This window comes from Cyprinus carpio, chromosome A12 (genome assembly GCF_018340385.1).
Source record: "Cyprinus carpio isolate SPL01 chromosome A12, ASM1834038v1, whole genome shotgun sequence".
NCBI classification, from domain to species: Eukaryota; Metazoa; Chordata; class Actinopteri; order Cypriniformes; family Cyprinidae; genus Cyprinus; species Cyprinus carpio.
This window is the reverse complement of record NC_056583.1, coordinates 12,946,177-12,967,319: the sequence shown is the minus strand read 5'-3', so window position 1 is coordinate 12,967,319 and position 21,143 is coordinate 12,946,177. Positions and strand designations below refer to the sequence as shown.

The window sequence follows — 21,143 nt, the reverse complement described above, 5'->3', positions numbered from 1 at the left end:
TTGTCACGGTCTCTCCATGTCCGTCTCATATCAAAGATCCCTCAGTCTTAATGGACACTGCTCAGTCTCTCTGAACTCTCAGTCACTGATACTGACCCACTTTACTTACAGTAAGAAACCAGATATACTGGGATTCTGGGTTCAACGTACACAGACTAAATCATGTAAGACGACAAACAACTCATTAAAATTACATGCTTTTTCATATTTTACCATTCTGAAACTCTCAAAAATGTTAAATAACAGAACAAATATCAGAATGTAAAAAGGAAAGAAAAAAAAAGACAAAATGTGTCCAAATAACTTACCGTAGCAGTAATGCTTGTATCAGATGTGCCTCACTGGGGAAAGTGGATTACGGTCACTGCGTTTCAATGAAAGGCTTAAATACAGAGTAATACTCAGGACAGACGTATTCGCTGCTCTTCAGAAAAGATGTATCAGCTCTGGAGAAGGTCAGAGAGCGAACAAGCCACAGGAAGAGGGGAGGACAGCAGAGGGCCATGTGGTACTGGCACACACACACACAAGCGCCCCTTCACTGTCAATCACACCCCCTCTACAGGAGCACTGTGTGGCAGCTAAAGCTACATGTGAAGACAGACACCAGAGGTTTTCAAATATAGCACGGTGCTTTCCCACCACAGCCAGGCCATAGCAGGCCTCACTGAAACTGGCAGGGAGTAGATTAGTGGAAACGTGATCCTGTGACATGAAAGCACAAGGACAAAGTGAAGTTTGACACACTAATGTGATGTGTTAGTGAGCTAAAGCATGAATGCAGATCACAGTAACACAAGAATGGAATGAAACATTGCAGGGATTCAAGGTTTTGTAAAGAGTCTAGTCTAGATGAAGTAACACACAAGAGATCACGTACACATATGAATTATGAAGTATTATCAGCATGACAATCTGTGAAATGTGAAAAGAAATTTCAGAATGCGTGTCTAGTTTACACCTAGTATAAAAATCCATCAGTGGTCACTGGTCAGTGTCTCAAATGTGTCTCCTGTGTTTGTGATCGGCAAGATTTTTGAATTTGTTTGATGTGACTCTTATGCTTACCATATCAGTATGTATTTGATTAAAAACATAATTTAAAAATAACCATTTTCATTTAATTTTAAATGAAATTTCTTTCTGTGTGGGCAAAGCTGAATTTTCAGCAGCCATTATTCCAGTCTTCAGTGTCACATGATCTCTCAGAAATCATTATAATATGCTCACTGGTGCTCAAGAAACATTTCTTATTATTTTTGTGGAAACAGGGATACTTTTTATTAGGATTCTTTGATGTAGATAGAAAGTTATAGGGGTACATAGGGAAGTTTGATCAGCCGCCTCTATAAAGGCCAATCTCATAAACTGACCTCAAGCTGATGACGTGCCTGCCATGAGAGGTTTGGCATGCCATACAGCGACACCGTCTCAATCTCTGCCCGACGCGGGTAAAATATTTATAATGCTGAAGGTGAGGTAGAATTCATTCAAGTAATTTGAAAACTTTCTGTGAGATATAATTTCACAAACAGCGTGAATGAATCACCCCACGTTCTCTCCCTCTCAAAATGCACAAATGGCTTCAAATCACCACATCACGTTTATAACCAAGCTGCTCACTACACAGTTGACACAGGAATTGTCACTTGCACAACTGAGGCAGTGTCGCATCTTCACTAAAGTTTATAATTTGCATTTCTTTTTAAGTCTTGCCAGTGTTTAAAGCATTCAGCGCTCAGGCTCTCTCCCAGAGACTGTGTGCTCAGGCACAATCAAAACGCACACACGAGGCCGCCTCACATACAGCTCACAAAAACAGGCTTGTGCTGTGTGTAAGCTACTGTGCACCAATTGTCCCATTGTAAAAACAAAAATGCGCTGGATGATCAAACATTTAGGTGAGATAATTATATATTTTTGAAAAATTCTCCAAACATCAAACTTAAATTCATTCAAAAAAATAAAATCCACAAAATTCCCAACAATGAAATTCAGGCCCTGAATGAATGTCTGTAAAAATCCTGATTGGAGCATCATTATAAATAATTAAATGATAAAAGGAAGGCTATCAGAAGAAGGTATCAGATCAACCGTCGGCTCCAAAAATCCCGATTGGAGCACCCTTAGAAAGTAATAAAAAAATACATATAAATAAATAAAATAAAAAAAGCATTTATTCAAACTTTTTTTTTTTTTTTTTGTAACTATATAAATGTCAATATCTATTACAAATGTCTTTAATCAACAGAATGTGCACTTGCTAGGAAGATAAACTGCTGTTTGCTGTTAATTTCAAAGTGGCAAAATATTGGCTGACTAATTACTCTGGCCAATATACAGCGTATACCTAAATTACTAGACTGGAACTTACTGCCGCAATAAAAAAAATAATAATGATAAAAAAAAAAAAAACCTGCTGCCTCTAAGATCAATGCAATGTGTGTAAAACATTGTGAAAGGAAGATGCCCAACTTGTTTCCTCTCTAAACAAAACCAATGTGGTTCATACACTAAACCAAGAGAGGGATCTCTGGAGATAACATGATGACAGACTGCAGGACAGAGTCTAGGTGTCAGCGTGAGATAAAACAGATCATGGCTGTTTAAGATAACTGCGTTCTGTAAGAGCGAGGGGTAAAGAGGAACAGCAAATAAGTGTTTGAGAGTTAAACATCACACAAATAACAGAGGAAAAAAAAGTCAAGATCCTCACCTGTGCTGAGCTCCTGAAAGAGTCCAGAGCTCCACCTAGTGACCCTTCTCAAACCCTCTCATACACATTTACAAATATTTTTCTTTCCATTTCTCTATCATGTTCATAATGCACTATTGCAATCAAGTCAAGTAAACAACTGGTCAGTAGCCTTTGAAAAAAAGTTAACTTTAGACTAAATTACTCAAAAGCCTGGGCATTTATCCAGCATTTTACAACTTAGATTGTTTGTGCACAGAACTTTTAGAGACACCCTCAATAGGATAAATAATTTATAATTATTTTATATAAGAATTTTGTTTTTAGATAGCATATACTATATAAAAGTATGAAGTATGTCCTCATTTAGACAGAAGACATATGTTTGTCTTTGATGTCATTGGTGTAGAGGTCATTGAACAGTAATTAAACCCATGATGACTTTATTCAAAAACCAAGACATATCAGTTGAGTCCAGTTTTCCACATTCATTTGAGTTTTTGTCCTAACACTTCGACCGTGACAAGCTGAAAGACATTTTTTTCAGTCAACTGTTTTCCATTTTGTGGAGTTGCACTAAATAACCCAACCCACTGTGAAATCTCATTGGTCCAAAATGCCACTCCTCATAACTATATATTAAATAATCAAATATTATTAGATTGTGTTTTGTCACTGTCCACGAGACATTTTCATTTTCAGTCCGATAACTACAGTGCCTGTAAATGCTGTTTCCAACTAGTAAACTAGTAATAACCAGAAATAACAAAATGAGCAAAAACAATTTCACTGACGTAAACAATATCACTACATCACTGCATAACAAACTACTTGTTTGTGCACAAAAGCAGGTTTAAAAAATGTAGCTGCACAGAAACAGTTATCAGCAATGTGAAATTAACAGGTTATTCTGCTTCAAATTGTTAGCTCAAAACAGGACACTTTTAAAAAAATTCTAAATACTAAGATAACAATATATTTTTACAGCATCCTTGGAGGCCTGAATAAAATTTCTCTGTGTTACTCAGAAAAAAAAACTGAAAATTAGGCAAAGGTTGGCAGAGAATGCATATTTAAAGGAGACAGGGAAACATTATGAGTATGACAAAATTACCTGACCTCCTTTGCACAAATACTCACTTTGTCACTTGCTTATATATGCCTCATGGGCAAACCAAATCAGGCTTTTTAATATATTTCTTAATCCTCACAGACATGCTTAAAAAGAAACCAGGCTCAAGTCAGAGAGAGCAAATATGATAGACCACTCAGATGAATAGATATCATAAGAGCTAAAAAACGGACCAAAGAAACAAAACAAAACAGCCCAAGATAAAGATTTCTAGATAAGCCTTATCTGCATAACATCTTCATGTCAAGTATAGATGAGCAAAAACATGACAAAGAGAAAGACACTGTACACTGAGCCTAAGCACTTTACCTCTCAACATGCTCTCTCCCTTTAGCATTTCTTTCTTTGCACATGGACATCAGAGTGAAATCTAAGAGCCTGAACAAGTAACAAAGAGACGCTACATCCTGAAAAGACTGGAAAGAAATCACTGAAGAGACAGGCATGCCAAATGGGATGGTCTGGGAAGGACAGTACGGCCCAGTAAACTGAGAAACACGTGACATACATGCACCCAAAGCCATGATGTGTTTTCACAACAGAAGTTTTGCTACCAAGAGTGTTTTTGTTAGAGGCCAACTCATCAAGAACTCAAATGAATGGAGATAACTGTTCATTAGAGTGCTGCAATGTTGATAGAGGCATAAATCATGATGAAAAACTTTTAATGAGGGTAACAAGTGGGACACGGTAGGAAAACATTTCGTATAAATAACATGGACCAATGCCAGATGGTCCATCTGGCCAGACACAAACTCAGTGTAGCCTCTTTATTCATTAAGGCATCTGCATCTTCCCTGTGTTAGCAACAAATTGAAAACTCAGTTTTTGCCAAAGACAACCTGAACAAAAAAGCCTGACATTTTTCCAGTAAACAAACATACAGGGCCATCCTTAGGGGATTGCAACTGGTGCGGCTGCACCGGGCCCCGTGCTTGAGGAGGCCCCACAGTGAAAGAACCGAGGGGGGCCCCATTCCCTACCTCGCACACAGGCCCCACATCAGCCAAGGACGGCCTTGCAAACATACAAGTACACTTAAGCTTTTCTTTCACCAGCCATATGTTTAAAATTATATAATAATTGTAACTGAAAATTGGAAAGATTTTACAGGTCAATGTCTTTAATGTCATTCCAGTCACATGGACAGAAATACACATTGAAAAAGCCACTGACTTATGCGTTTTGGATTGATGACACAAGCCATCATAAATAAGATAATAATCTACAAATACTCATGTTTTTAGCATGACTGATCGACATATAGTGTTGTTCATGGCGAACGCTATATATTGAATATTTCAAAGTCTGTGTAAACACCCTACAGTTTGCAAGCTAGCTATGCCTTCGTCACGTAAATGCATATTACAAAACATGTATGGGTGTGTAAATTCCAACAAGCTATCAGAGGAAACATCCATTCAGGTTGTAGCAGTATTTGACAGATGAGAGATTTGACGGATGGAGTGGTGGAGATAGATATATTGCCTGAGGAGAGACATGGAAAGAGGACGGGTGGATATAAATGTCTTTTTCACACATTCTCTTTGCCTTTTGAAAAGCATTTACACAGATACCCAGTGACTCCACATCCAACATGTTAGTTTGATTCCTCCCCCCACTTTCTACAATAATGTCAAGCTGTACTAAAAACTCTCGCAAGTGGCCATGGATTCAGCTCCGACACCATCTGAGAGCAGCAGAGAATACTGCTTATTTTTTCAAGATTTTGATAATTTATTGACTTGCCATTTATTTTTATTTTCCATTCAAATTTGGCTGGGTGATCAATAACACATTTTTCAATGGTGTGACAAACTCAGAGAACAAATTTTAATATTGCTTTACACAAACTTTTTTAATTTATTTTTGCTTTGAGACAATAATAACTGGACAATAACTAAAAAAAAAATGTTTTTGGTTGAATGCACAATAGTGTATATAAAACAAAATGCAAACATTGGTGAAAAATTACCAATTTTAATTTGTGCTTAAATACCAAGTTATGTTGATTAAGCAAGATTATGTATTATGGGTCACACTACATGTAGGCTTGAAAATGTAAGAAATATTAGGCAAAAACACAAAAGTAGTCTTATATCCACTTGTATGATAAATTATTATTAGGGGATATAAGTTTTTTTTTCTTCTTCTTTTCCACCCATTAACGTTTCATGCTTAAATGTTAGCAACCTCTTCTTCTACTAGCTCAAGACAGGTAAAATACAGCTTGACATTATTGTAGAAAGTGTGTGGGGGCGGGGGGAAATCAAACTAACATAGTTGAATGTGGCGTCACTGGGTATCTGGGTATCTGTGTAAATGCTTTTCAAAAGACATTTATATCCACCTATCCTCTTTCCATGTCTCTCCTCAGGCAATTTTTCTATCTCCACCACTCCATCCATCAAATAAAACAGACACTTATCTCTCCATTATGCATTATGTATAAAAGATATATTGCACAAAGATAATGCCTAATCTTTTGATAAGCAATAGGGGAAGAAAAACAATGGTCTCATAAAACTGTAACAAAATGTGCCCCATTTCCTAGGCACACATTGAGAAAAGTGCACTATTTCCTATACAATTTTGAGCCATTCTAGTGTCAAAATATACTGAAGTCAACATGATACATTTTACCAAGTTATAGTGCTCTGGCTGGTATTTTAAGGACAGCTGGAAGAGTACTCAAACATACAGTGGGCTCCAAAAGTCTGAGACCATACTGAACACATTTAAAGGGGTCAAGAACTGCCTTTTTTTGTACTGTTCTCTGAGGTCCACTTATAATATTATCGAGATTTTAACATAAAAAATAATAAATATTTAGCAGTAATAGGCTATTTTCTGTCCTGGTTTGACCCCTCTCATCAGAACGCTCGAGTTGTGCCTTGTTTGTAAACAATATTTTTATAGTATGATGACCTCTTATATGTCAAAATATACGCTATGAGCATATATATATGTCTTTGCATGTAATGTGCCAAAATATGCACAGCATAAGAAAAGATTAGCATAACATCTCAGAAATACATCAAAATGGAAAATATTAGTCTTGTTCAAACAATCATCATCATCATCATCATCATCAAGTACCAACGCTGATGGCACACCTGCTGAGAAAAAAAGCAGGCTCCAGATGTGCCAGCATGAGAGAGAGAGAAAATGATGGTCACAATGAACACCCAAGTAGACGTGCAGAAATGCATTTTAAAACTTCTTGAATTCAATACTGGGCAGAGTAATATGGATTTCAACACTGGAAAAATAACCATTTAGACATGGAAACTGTAAGAAAACATGGTGATAGTCAGAAGCATTGAAGGGTTAGTTCACCCAAAAATGAAAATTAGTCCATAAATTACTCACCCTAGGTGTATATGACTTTGTTCTTTCAGACCAATTCAGTCGTTACATAAAAAAAATCTTTAATCTTTCAAGCTGTTTACTGGCACTCAGCGGGTGTTGCAGTGCTTCAGTCCAAAAGAAGTGAAATAAAAAGAACCCATCCATTTAAAAAAAAAAAAAAAAAAAAAAAAAAAAAAAGTGTCTCACATGGCTCCAGGGCGTGAACAAAGGCTTCAAGTAGTGAGTCTCGTGAAAACCAACATTTGTTAACAGGAGCAAAGGAAGCAAAGTTTCCTTACTTTAGCAAAGGAATACCAGTCTCCTCTTGGCTTATATTGAAATACTCTGACTTTCTTCTTTACAAATCCTCATTTTGTACTTCTAATTATTGACCGTTGTTTTGTTTTGATTTTTCTGCTGTGCTTCCGCATTCGTCACTTCTGAGCGGCGCATGCGCAAAGGCGAACTCATATGTCATCTGCCTGGAACCGCTTCCATGTACAACTGTGAGCATATACACCTAGGATGCCTTGAGGGTGAGTAATTTAAGGCCTAATTTTCAATTTTGGGTGAACTATCCCTTTAAAATGCTTGTGAACATGTAATCACAAAGAATGCTCACAAAAAAATGCTGTGCAGTGTCTTGTGCATGCAAATTATATGATGAGAAAGAACAGGAGCTAAAAATAAAATTCAACAGAAATACATTGTAATAATGTATTTACAATTAATCTTCATAATTATACATCGTCAATCAGAACTAACATAGTTATCTGACATATTTATATTAAACTGCACACTTTGTAAATAACATCTGCACACTAATAACACACCTGTACATTTATCTAAACAATTAAATTTTTTCCCCTATACTTCTATTTCTGTATATACAGTACATTATTTAAAGTTTTGTTTTATTTTTTATATGAGTGTTATATTACATCCCTACTGTGTTATTCCTATGTATGTCTGCACTATGTTTGTACTTTCTTCTACACTGGAAGCTCCTGTCCTCAAGTCAAACCTTGTGTGTGTAAACATACTTGGTAATAAAGCTCTTCTGATTCTGTATTATACACAAATATAAACAGTACAGTTCTTACGTTGGAAAAGACATTTAGTTCCCACTTTAAGTGAACTTTAGTTCCCAGAACATCCACAAGATGGATGAAAATGCTGACAATGTAAGAGGAGGGCAGATATACAGTAAACACATTACAGGATGACAGAAAATAAGTGTCCACTTTTATATAGCACATTAAAAATTATTTGGCCAATGGTGATTTTATTACCAATGTGTGCATTTGACATGCATTTGCACAGTTTGGTCTTTTAGTAAAAAACTCAAATCATCCAAGCATAGTGGACCTAATAGACCACTAGAAATAATTCACTAGCACCACCAGAATCCAAAATTCACTGTGTGTGTGCTACTAGCTTACAGGTTAGACTATATATTGTCCAAATACCGCACAACATGAGCTGTGAACTCTTTAACATGGGCTTGATACTAATTGGCTACACTAATCTACTATACAATGTACATCAAATGAATGTTAAAGAGAAAGATTTTGACCATGATGGGGTGGTTCTCCATTACTCTATATAAAAAATGTGTGTGCGTGTGCCTACTTAGCCATATTTTGGGGACAAATTTATACCCAAAAGTGAGCTAAACCTGACAAAATCTCCAAAAACCTCCCTTTGGGGACGTCCTCATTTGTAAAACTGGTATAAAAATAAAGTTTTTTTAAATTGTAAAAATTCAGAAACATTTTCTATAACGGGTAGGTTTAGGTGTAGGGCGATATAATATACAGTTTGTACTAGGGGTGGGACGATAAATCGATTCAGAATTGATTCTTAGATTTTCAGAATGCATCGCGATTCCTCTGGAAACGATTCTGAGCTTAGATTTTAACAGCAGATGGCACTCTAGTCTAGTTTTTATCCGCACACTTAAATGCTCATGAAGAAGATTGCTAAAGAGGGCTTGTGCTTGTGAAACATGTAATTTCACCTCAGCTTAGAATGCTTTTATGACGCGAGATTAATGTAAACACAGCCCACTGTGAACACCTTTGTAATTCGCTTCAACCTTTTCAAATTTTATGAATTATTATTTTAGGTTCAAATGTGTTTAAGGATTTGGAAACAAGCAGAGTACGGCTGTTTCTAAAGCATGCAGTGCCATCTGCTGTTCAAAACTAAGCTCAGAATCGATTCAAGAAAGAATCGCTAGGCATTCGGAAAATCTATTTATTTTCCCGGCCCTAGTTTGTACAGTATAAAAACCTTTACGCATATGGACTGTCCCCATTTAGATAGCTAAGTAAACATGTATGTGTGTGTGTGTGTGTGTGTGTGTGCAATTTAACATGCACTAACTTGGGTGGAGGTTTGAACTTCCTCCAGATCTGGCTTTTTGCACTCTTACGAAGAAAATTCTGAGGGAAGGCTTAATTGAAAAATCATGTTCGCTCTCTTTCTCTCGCTCAACCACAGGCTGAACCCATCACTTCTGCAAAAAACAGCCTCTTGCCTCTTTTCCTGTGACATCCAAAGGACTAAGAAAGTTTAGTGCCATTTGCAGATGGTTTGCAGCTGACAAGTCTGTATAATCATATCAACTTCTGATCCATCTGACAAATGGATATGAAAAACAGAGTTGCATTTTGAAAAATTCACCAAAAAAAAGTGAATTCATTAAAAAGCTTGAATTAATCTCTGCTTAAATAATACCAATGCAGGATCTCATTCTTATTTAGTATTTCTTGGTGAACTGATTTCACTGGCATCATGACATGACATACAGCCAAGTATGGTGACCCATACTCTGAATTCGTGCTCTGCATTTAACCCATCCAAAGTGCACACAGTAAACACACACACACACCGTGAACACACCCCCGGAGCAGTGGGCAGCCATTTATGCTGCAGCGCCCGGGGACCAGCTGGGGGTTCGGTGCCTTGCTCAAGGGCACCTCAGTTGTGGTATTGCCGGCCTGAGACTCGAACCCACAACCTAAGGGTTAGGAGTTAAACTAACAGGAACGAAAATCATCCTTGTAAAAGATCCGCTAATAAATTTACTGCTGGCTACCTGGCAAAGTCGAATGATTTTGCTGAGAGCAAAAGAAGGGCTACACTATCCAGCCAGGAAAAAAAATAAAAATAAAAATGTACACAACCGTGCCTGTATATTACATGTTAAGAGACTAACCAAATGCAATTTGCAAACCACACATAGTTGGACAACTGTCTGAAGTTGTTATCTTCAATCACGTGGGCACCAGTGTTTTAAAGAAATGCAATTACATAAATTTAAACCTCCTCAAAGCATCTTAGATTGAATAAGCTAGCATCAAACAGCTGACGGTGCACATAAACAATCAACCTAAAAGCACTGTTATCTCTAAATGAAGCCACAACAACTGCAAATGGAACAAGTGGATGAAAAACAAATAGGCCTATGACCTAACCTCTAAATGGATGTGCTTCTTTTTGCTGTGACACATAATACATTTAAACAATCAAATAACTCAAGAACAATAACAGTTGTGGCCCCTATAATCAGACAATGTCTTCATTAGGCCTTAGAAACAGACTGTGCTTTACCCAGTGTACGCCACAATTCTGTGGCCCACTGCCAGAGAATATCCTGAGTGATCAACACATCTGGGATCCTCATGTGAGCACCGAGTATACGTTTTTAACTATGTGCATCTTGGCAGAAGGTATGTTGGTGTGTAAATATGGTGCTAAGTCTGTCCATGGTCAGGAGCTCATGTGTATGTGTGTTTATACTTCACAGTGAGTCATAGATGTTCTTAACTCATAATTGTGACATCCGTTCTATATAAACTAAGAAAACATGCCCTCCAAGCATAAGCTTTAAAGGGGTCATATCAAGAGGAATTACATTTTTTTTAACTTTCCGGGAAGAGTTCAGTGTATTATGAAAACATACCGTAACTTTGCAAACTCTAAACTTCCTCCCCAGTGTTTAAAGAAACTAAACTGCACATCTTGTACTTCTGCAACATTAAAACATTAGACAAATTAACACATTTACAAATCAGCAACTCCTGTTTTGTATTCAGAAACATGACCTGCCCAGTGACATAAGGCAAAATCTGAAGAAATAGCCTACTATTATTTCTGATCAGAATAAATAAGATGGGCAAGACAGTTAAACTTTGCACCTACACTTTTCCTTGCTTCTGAAAGATCACAACATTATTTTTAACAAAATTCCTGATCATTTTCAGTCGTACCATCGCAATATGTGGACATTTTAATCACAGATTATTTTGCAAACACACCACAGCAGCTGAAAACTATAGACCTGATATCCACAGATTATAAGCAAATAAGTGCAGCAAAGTGTTGTATCTTATTTTACATGCAAATGTGGTGTTTATTCAGAAGATCTAAAGCAAAAGCAGCAACAAATAGCCTGTTTGTGGTGCAAAAAAAGGAAAAATCATAACATAAGGAGAAAAAAATACAAATAAGATAACCTCTTTAAAACACTTTTTTTTTTTTAATTTGCACTTCATTTAGACACCATAGGCTATGAATGATTATTGATTGCTCAAACACTATTACACATCTAAGGCTGTGATTAGTAAACCACATGTGCACATACATGCACATACATTCTCTACAAATTTCTGAAAGGTTATTAGGCAAAAACTTTCAATGGAGAAACTAAAGACAAAGGCACACACACCAAGCTATGGCCTACATCATTTACATGCAAAATGCAAAAACCAGGTGCTTGTGTTACAGTACACACAGAGGAGCGTTTTCTCAGTCTTTTCTCAACAGTGAGGGCCATGCCTCAGGAGCCCCAGCTGCTCCTCATCCCAGTGCAGGGGGGTGAATTGAGGCCCCACACCGGTTCACACTGCCTTCAAACTGCAGTGCTGGGTTCCTAACAATGATGTCAGCCCATGAACTTATGCAACAGGGTCAGCCATGACTCAGAGAGAAAGCAGGAGGGTCTACAGGGAAGTTCTGCTCTCGGAAAACACTGGGACTGTGTGAAAAAGCTTAGAGAAACTAAAAAAAAGGGTATTTCTCATTAAATGTTCTCATAAGTTGCATTCATTAGATTTTACCAATTTTCTGTAACTTTATATGTGCCTGTAATGTTTTTAGAACTTTGTAGGCACACTTAAAGGAAATATTTATTTGTACATGTTCAGATTTCATTTCATACAGCTTCTCAGAGACTAGGATAGAAGGGTTAGTTCAACACAGTAATTTTTAAAAAGGTGAAAGGAACTCAAAGAAACTCAATGCTGTATGTGCTGTCTCTTTCTGTCATATAATTAAACCAATGACAGCCTTTGTGAAGGAAATATTATAATATAACAAAATATATTATAATATAAAATATACAATATTAATCAAGGGTAACATGAGAAGTACTGTTGGTAACAAGAAAAGAATCCAGTCTCGTAGGGATGTTATGGTAGTCTCCCCCTGCTTTGGCCAGAGCAGGACTACAGCTGCTATTATCTTGTTCAGAGAGCTGATCCTTATTCTGATTAATGAGCAGTTGCTTCAGAAGGCCCTGAGGGTTATGTCTGCTGAATGATGGGTACGGATGTTACTGTGCCAACCACGACACATGGTCATTCCCCCATTATGCAGACCTCAATGAGAAGGGTGTGTGAACTGAAACATCAAAGAAACTAAAAATGAAAAACTAAATATATAAAAATAATACTAAAATAACACTGCACTCAATATTGCATATATTATGGTATTTAAATGTGCATGCTTAGTTCTCCTATTTTTTTACTTTTAATTACCTATGTTATCATCTATGCTCTCAATTTAATATAAATTTTTAATACTGTATATTGTACTATAGTGATGCCTAAATTCACTTTTAACATGATTAAAAACTACTGACATTACTTTTCTACTGTCACAGTCTGGTTTTCTGGGTCTCTAATTCACAGACCATTAAGAAGTGAACCAATTAATACAAATAATAGTTTTAACATGATTTGGAGCAGACAAGGAATGAGCTTTGAGAATGCTTACATTACAACAGTCATCTGACGGAAAGTGAGGTTAACCATAAACTTACTAGACTAGACATCCTGTTCTGTAATCCACCTCATACTCCTTCCACTGACTTATGTTGCAAAATATAACAGCCTATGGAAAGACAGCTTTGTTATGAAACATAAGAGCTATGATCAGTCACAAGGCAAAGCTCCCCTGATCACTGTGATGAAAACAGATACAGATGGACAGCGTGATCCTTTTACTCTAGTTTGGAGAATGAAAAATGAAATTTGCCTATTCCTATACTGTAGAAAACATCTGCACTTAGTTCACCCAAAAATGAAAATTTGCTCACTCTCAAGCCATTGAAGTTGTAAATGCGTTTGGAGAAATTTAGCATTACATCATTTGTTCACCAATGGATTCTCTGCAATGAAAGGTTGCCGTCAGAAAAAAAATCTTGTTGGAAACAAGAGAAATACTGTATGCACAGATCAAGTGCTGTTTACAAGTGAAAACAGTCCAAAACAGTTCTAAATAAATATGTTGGTGGATTATGATGTGAGAGGACAACAGGCAAACGACTTCCTCAGTTTCTTTTGGTTGATTATGGGCTCATATTTGGCCAGAAACAACAGTTTAAAATGCCTTGATGGATTTGTTTCTTAAAAACATGCAATTCTTCACTTTACAAGATGCTAATTGATGGACTGGATTAATGCAGACTATTGTGGATTATTGCGATGTTTTTATCAGCTGTTTGAACTCATTCTGACGGTACCCATTCACTGCAGTGGATCCATTTGTGAACAAATAATGTACTGTGTTGTAATGATGCTAAATTTCTCCAAACATATTCTAAAGAAGAAACAAACTCATTTACATCTTGGATGGCCTGAGGCAGAGGGTGAGTAAATTTTCATTTTTGGGTGAACTATTCCTTTAATAAAATAAATATTTTGAAAGACAAGATTAGGAATTATCAGCTGTACAGATCATAAGCAGATAAAAACATCCAGAAAAAAAATTATAATCTATGTATAGATTAGAAATTTCATTTAATTTTTATTTTAGCCTGGTTTCACCCTAATGGAGAGATGAATATGTAAAAAGCATGCTGAACATTTAATGTCTTTGGAGTATAAAACAGACCTACAGTAAAACACTGGGCCAGTTCTATGTTTCATTCTATACCACCCTCTAAGCCCTTAATTTTCTCACTCTCTCTCTCTGGTTGAAGATCTATGCTAATAGCTGCCAGCATTACAAAACCCATTAAACTCAGATTTTAAAGGCCAAGCAGGAAATCGTTAAAGCTCAAGAGGGCTTCCAAATGCATCCCAGGTGGACCCTGAACACAAGTAAAAAGACCTGCAATATGCTCTTATTATTGTTTTGCCACTTTTTATTTTATACTTTTAACATAGCTATTTCTCAACCAAATTGACTTGGCAGACTGCAAAACAATTAAATATGGAAACCAACAGTGTAGATTAAATATGAGCTTGAATTTGTTTGTTACCCTGTGTAAATGCAAATCAAGGTTTCATAATTCAAATGTAATGGCAAGAGATTAATTCACTTGCATTTATAACTGTTTGGTTTACAGTAAGGGCTCTTTGACAGGGCAGATCACAAATGTTCGTTGTCAGCCATATGCATTACTTGCATTCACATTTTCTAATAAAATCTATATGTGATAAAGAAACTAATGATCTTGGATTTAAAACCATGTATAGTAGGCATTTTAAGTCAATATCAAGATTTAAGGTAAAACTTATTTGTAGGTATAGTGTATCTTGGGTCCTGTAACTATTCAACTTTTCATCGATTTCTATTTTTTATTTTTTTTTTTAGGTACAAATACATAGAATCTCTCAGTAGGATGTCATAAAACTGCTTGCCTTATATAAATTAATTATGCAAATTAGGGCTGTCCTGCCGCGTATGCGTGTCCGTTTAGTCCATGAGACCGTCGAGTGTCCCATTTGTCATTTTAGCATTCAGAAGGGTGCTCGCGAGTGACCCCTTTGCGGCCGTTATGTGACCTCAATCCGCACTTCTGCCCAGCCTGCACTGGGACGAGTTTAGAAATATAAAATTAATACAAGTTCAAATTTTAAAAAACATGTCTCAAGACTTTATGCCGGTTTTCCCCATCCCACTGCATCTCAAGTTTTTAAATGAAGAAATTACGCTTTGTGATTGGTTTTCGGGCCTTTGTATTAAACTATACATGCATGATGCGGTTTTGTTTCTAATTGTTTAAATAACTTTATTAATTATATAAGGTTTATAAACATTATTTTAAACATTATGCACTTTTTTTCAAAGATGGTCGTGTTATTTTATTATGCTTTAAAGAAACGTGCAAAATACTTTGCTCGATGCGCCCTCTTGTGGCCTCAGGAGAGAAGCCAAAAGCTTTTTTTCCCCCTAACTGAAATTAGCCTTTTAAATTCGAATATTCATAATATTAAAGTAAAAAATTCAGCCATTTTGACAGTCCTAATGCAAATGCTGTTTAAAATAGTTTTAGATGGTCTACAGCAGTGGTTCCCAATCCTGGAGAACCCCCTACACTGAACGTTTTTGGTGACTCTCTTATCTGACACACACATTTGAGGTCTTGGAGTCTTTACTAATGAGCTGATGAGTTGAATCAGGTGTGTTTGAATAGGGAGACATCTAAAATGTGCAGTGTTGGGGGTTCTCCAGGACCAGGATTGGGAACCACTGGTCTACAGCATGTCACGCCAAAACCAATTCAGGCCAACTAACCACATGAAAAAAAAAAGTTGTTTTTGGCAGAGATAAATACAAAAGGGAACCACAAAGGTCATAAAGCTGCGTCACTGATGGGGTTATATTAGATCAATGCAAATGAGACTGGATCATAAAACAATCCAGTGCAGCACAGCAAAGGCTCTTTTGTTGTGTTACTCTGTGCACTAACTCTATGTACACCGAGCTGTGGCTCTTAAACTATAAATACAATTTTTTTACATTGATGCAACTAACTTTTAACTAACTTTTACATTAGTTGTATACATAAAAAGAATGTACAATGTACACCCACATGCCCAGTCCGTGACATCATACGACTTTAGCCATCAGGTATCACATTCAATTCTCTGCTTTTGTGAGATGCATCTCCCCAGGAGCGCGCTTCATGACCGCGCGTCCAGCTGGGAAACATGTAGTGTATCAAGTAACGGGAACGACCCTTCCTTTAACCACAATGAAGAATAAACAGACCATTGGTATGCTTTACAGAACGCTTCGAAACCTCGTCCTGTTCCTATCTCACGGATACACTTCAATAAAGTTTAATACTTTAGTTTACGGTCTATTTTGTACACTTTTCACGTGTGAGCACAACCACCATTCAATTGCTGGCGCACGGGAGCGCGCATCCTGTCCGCTGTTATAAGAAACCTTGATGTAAACTAAAGAAACCTTTACAAAATGAGACCCGTACTGTTTAACTGCAACTCTAAGTAAAAGTAAAAAATAAAGAATTAAATACGTTACTTAAAAACGATTTAATACTTTTTTCGGAGACAGCTAAACAAAACTGACAAAAACAAAAACAAACCACCAACAGGTTTGAGGAGAAACAGCTTTATCTTATTAACACTATTAATCACTCAAAGAGTATCTAAACACAAACTATTTATGTTTTGTTTTTTGTTTTGTTAATTGCTGAAAACAAGACAAAACTCACTTGGGGAATTACGCACAAGCAAAATAAAGTTTAAAAGGCGTAACGTTAACATCCAACAAACTGCAAGCAAGTTAAATAATTTAACAACTTACCCGAGAGGTACTTGTCAGTGATGTTTAGAAGTTATTTCCAAACTGTTCGTGAATACAAACGCGTCATCAAAGAACATCTCAACAAACATATCTTGACAAACGAATGAGTTGCGTGAGTGCAGGGAAACCGCGCGCGCGCGTCCGTCTGTCATTCACGCTCACCAGTGCGCGCCTCCAACTTGCATTTGTCCTCAACAGCAGCAGCTTCCGGGCGACGTGAGTGTAATCTTAAAGGAATAGTTGATCCACCCAAAAATAAAATAAAATAAAAATCTATAATTATTTGCTCACCGTGATGACGTTTCAAACCTGTATTACTTCCTTTGGATATCCAACAAACACTCAATTGAAATTGTACATTGGAAACCTTGATAGAAATAACAATTGTTCCTTTATTATCAGCCTTTCCATTATTCATTAATGTGAATGAATATACAAACTGCCAGATACATCATTGTGGTCTGCAACAAAATTCCCTACAATACAAATTCAGCTACAGCAATAAAGACATCTTTGTATTCAGAGAGCTAAAGTTTGAAAAGACAATGATTGTTAGTTGGCGGACAACATGAATTGAAACAGCATGCCAGCGTAACAATTTTGAAACAGTGAAAACATGTTGTTACCACTTATGAGACAATGGACCCATGAAGAGCTGAGACACTTGAACCGTTCCAAGCATTGGTTACTCGTCATTCACCAGACCTGGAAACCTCACAGTGCATTGACTCCAAGAAACCTCTGGAGAAGCCAGAGCTATGAATACATTGGTACTGAATCTGTCCATCCAGTTTATGAGTTAAACATTTGTGTTGGATCAAATTCTTATAACAAATTGATGCTTTGTATATGTCAGTTTTTTGCTCAACACCAGTAAAGTGTATGCTTTATTAAAAATCTTAATTTAATAGTCAAGTTTACATATGAGGCATTTGATTTCACTAACAAAAGAACCACTTCAATCCTCATTGTGTGGAGAAAAATGAGGAACAAAATTCAGATGCTGACTGTAAATAATGTTTGTTGAACCGTCATTTCACATGCAGCAGAAGGGAAATTTGATTGCAAATCCATTTGGTATTTTGATACATAGGAAACAGATGTGACCTTCGCCATTTATGTCTTGATATTGCATTTCAAATTTCATGCAAAGCTTACAGAACTGTATGAAAATGGTGCATATATTTCATATGCATGTTGCATGTTCTGTTCTAAGCAGTGTTGTTTACTAAAACTATAACTAATACATTTTACAACCAAAACTGGAAAAAATAAATCAATTAAAGCTATATACAATTATAATAATAATAATAATGAAAAAATGAGAAAATCACTTAACAAAATTATTAAAACTAAAATTACAATGAAAACTAAAAATATAAAACTAAATATATTAATAAATACTAATAGTACTACTTTATACTAAAAACACTGATTATAATGTTCTTGTGAGGTTGAGAAGACAAAGGCATGTTGAAAGAGAACAAAAAAAAAAAACACATCAAAATACAACCGTTTGAAATGAATAAATAAAAAAGGATGTGTAAGGTCAGTTCAACAATGCTCTTTTGACTCAGGCTATTGTAATGCCACCAGTGTACCAATGTGGTCAAAGAGGTTCTGTTCATTGGTTACAGCAGTGTCTCAAATCCTCAGTTTCCTATAAAAAGACATAAGAATGAAATGTGCAGACTAAGTGGCGTAAAAGCTTGAAAGAAAATTACCCAGTTTAAGATTACAACAAGCAAATGTTATGAATAGGAGGATGCTATCGAACAGGGTCAGCTGTGTTAATTATACAGCGGAAGACATCTTTATCCTGGCCTTTGTGAATCTGAAGACAATTTTCAACTTTGACACCAAACAATATGTTAATGTTGTTTGATTAAAGAATTTATTGTTTAAGCATGTCATATGTCATGTTTAAGTTTTAGTAGATAAAGTGTAGTATAGGATATAACTATAAAGCCACTTCTTTGCAAAGAGCTTTAATTTAATTTAATTTGTTCTATGTAGCTTTAATGTATTAGAACATTCTGTACAGCCCAAGCTCTGGAGGCCTTTTTTTTTTCTTTTTGTTGTGAGGCTGAGACAGAGAGCAAAGGATGGATGGTTCATGAGGGACAAGGAGGAACGTATCTAAACAGAAAGGAATGAAGAATGCACACATGGAGAGTGAAATGAGAGTGAAGACAACAGAACTTATTACATGGGTTGGTGTTGATGAGTCTCTGGGTTAGAGGAGAGACCAAAAGCCATATTGTGTGTGAGCGATAGGAGGTCTATTTTGCCTACGACAATGAATCTCCATGCAGCACAGATTTATGGGAGCTAGATGCTATTAGAGCAGACATAACTTGGAAGTGTTGAGGAAAAAGCTTAATAAAAATCCAAATGGAGCCAGGTTACACCATACTACAGTATCCAGATAATAGGGAAAATGTGTCTTTTGAGAGCAAAAATCATGAATCATAGGTTCAAGTTGACCGGAGAATTACAAAGCTTGATGGTGTATTTCTTGCTGATCGGTTCTCCTTAGCAGTTTATGATCCACTTTATGATCCATTAATTTCACATGGCACAAAGGCTTTGGTTGTTTTGGTTCTCTTTTGAAGAGAAAATAAGATAAGAACCCTAGTTTGATCTAGATTTTAAATTAAAACGCTTTATTTTATAGCTTCAAACAAAGCTTAACCTTCAGCTTGAATGGTTTTCAAATAAGTTAAGACTAAAAAAGAAACATAATAGAATAGAAACACAGCAAAACATTTGTGAAATAATGTAAAATAGTCCTGACACAAAGTATTACAACAGATGTAAAATAGTCAATTTCCACATGAACAAAGCAATATCTCAGATGACTAAAATGACTGAATTTGTAATAAAACGTGTCACGTGATCTTTGTGATAACACAAAATTCATCAAATTGTATCTGTAAATGTTTTATGCTCATGCTGAGCAGTGTCAGATGTCTTTAGCCCCTGCTGAGACAAAGCCTGTGTTTCCCTAAAATAAAGCAAAGGAAAAGAATACAAAGGCCTCAAATATGACTACCATCCCCCACCCACTGAGCTAGACATCATAATAACATCATTGCTCAACTATAACCTGCCCATGGCTTTATTGTGTTTATGTCAAATGGTCTCATCCTGTTTCTACTTTCTCTCAGATATGCATTATTCAGTCAAGGCCATTGAGAGGATGAATACAAAAAGATCTCATCCTGTATGTGGCCTCCGGTTACTCTAACTAAATAATTTAAAGACATCCACCCACTCACTCACTCATATAAACAGAAACATTACAGTAGGAGAGAGAGAAATAGACCCAATAACAGAGCGAATGAGGGAGCGATGAGTGACCTCTGTCTAGTTTGAAGAAGTTGAAGGTATTGGTGATCTAATAACAGAACTAAAGCACATCCAACAAACCAAACCTAAAGGTGATTTCAAATGTAAGTTCCACATTTAAACTGTAAGCAATTATATTCACAAAGTGTTTATCAAAAAACACATTGAAATTTTGTCCTAAATGAATCAGTGTTCTTGAACGAATTGCTTGAATGATTCAATGACTCACTCTACCATTTAATTTCGTTGCTGAATGAATCAAAAACATCTTTTGAACTTTCTGCCACCTACTGGTGTATTGATGTAAACTGTGGTAAGAGTTGCTGAAAAATCCCCACTAACAACCCCTCTGGCAGCCTGACTGGAACAAGCAAACGTAGACAAGTAAAGTTATACAAACTGCGAAAACTTAGCAGTGCTTTTGGACTGTTTAATCATGGAGACATTCAAGAACTGGAACCAATTAACGTGTATCTAAGTGAAGATGGTAGACATTTTGCAGGTATGCTTGTTGAATTAAGAAAATCAGCAGATGGTAGGGACAGCAGCAGAAAAAGAATTAGAAAAGATGAAATGGTTGTACTGGAAATGGTTTATCCATTCATATTTCACACAGACTCCAGCTCTGTGATGTAAGGTGGGCCATAGGACTTTCTTGGTGGGCTCTAGTGGGTTTCTAGTTTAGTGATGGGGCCAAGCTCATAAATTGGTTGGCCAAACTCTCCTGTGGAGCTGGGCTTGATTTCAAACATGCTTTTGATGAAA

General features: G+C 36.4%; 1 protein-coding gene across 2 annotated transcripts in view; it reads right to left on the bottom strand.

Moving 5' to 3' along the window:
• The window catches only part of LOC109099546 (supervillin-like), a 73,199-nt gene extending 55,976 nt beyond the window's left edge, over nt 1-17,223 (bottom strand). Inside the window, exon 1 of one of the 2 annotated variants that reach the window (XM_042767624.1) lies at nt 17,028-17,223. The gene's annotated coding sequence lies outside the window, so the exon portion shown is untranslated. Of the gene's footprint in view, nt 1-308; nt 460-17,027 lie in introns of those variants that run through there. The other variant, XM_042767625.1, reaches the window with a different exon arrangement.
• Nucleotides 17,224-21,143: the final 3,920 nt, after the last annotated feature.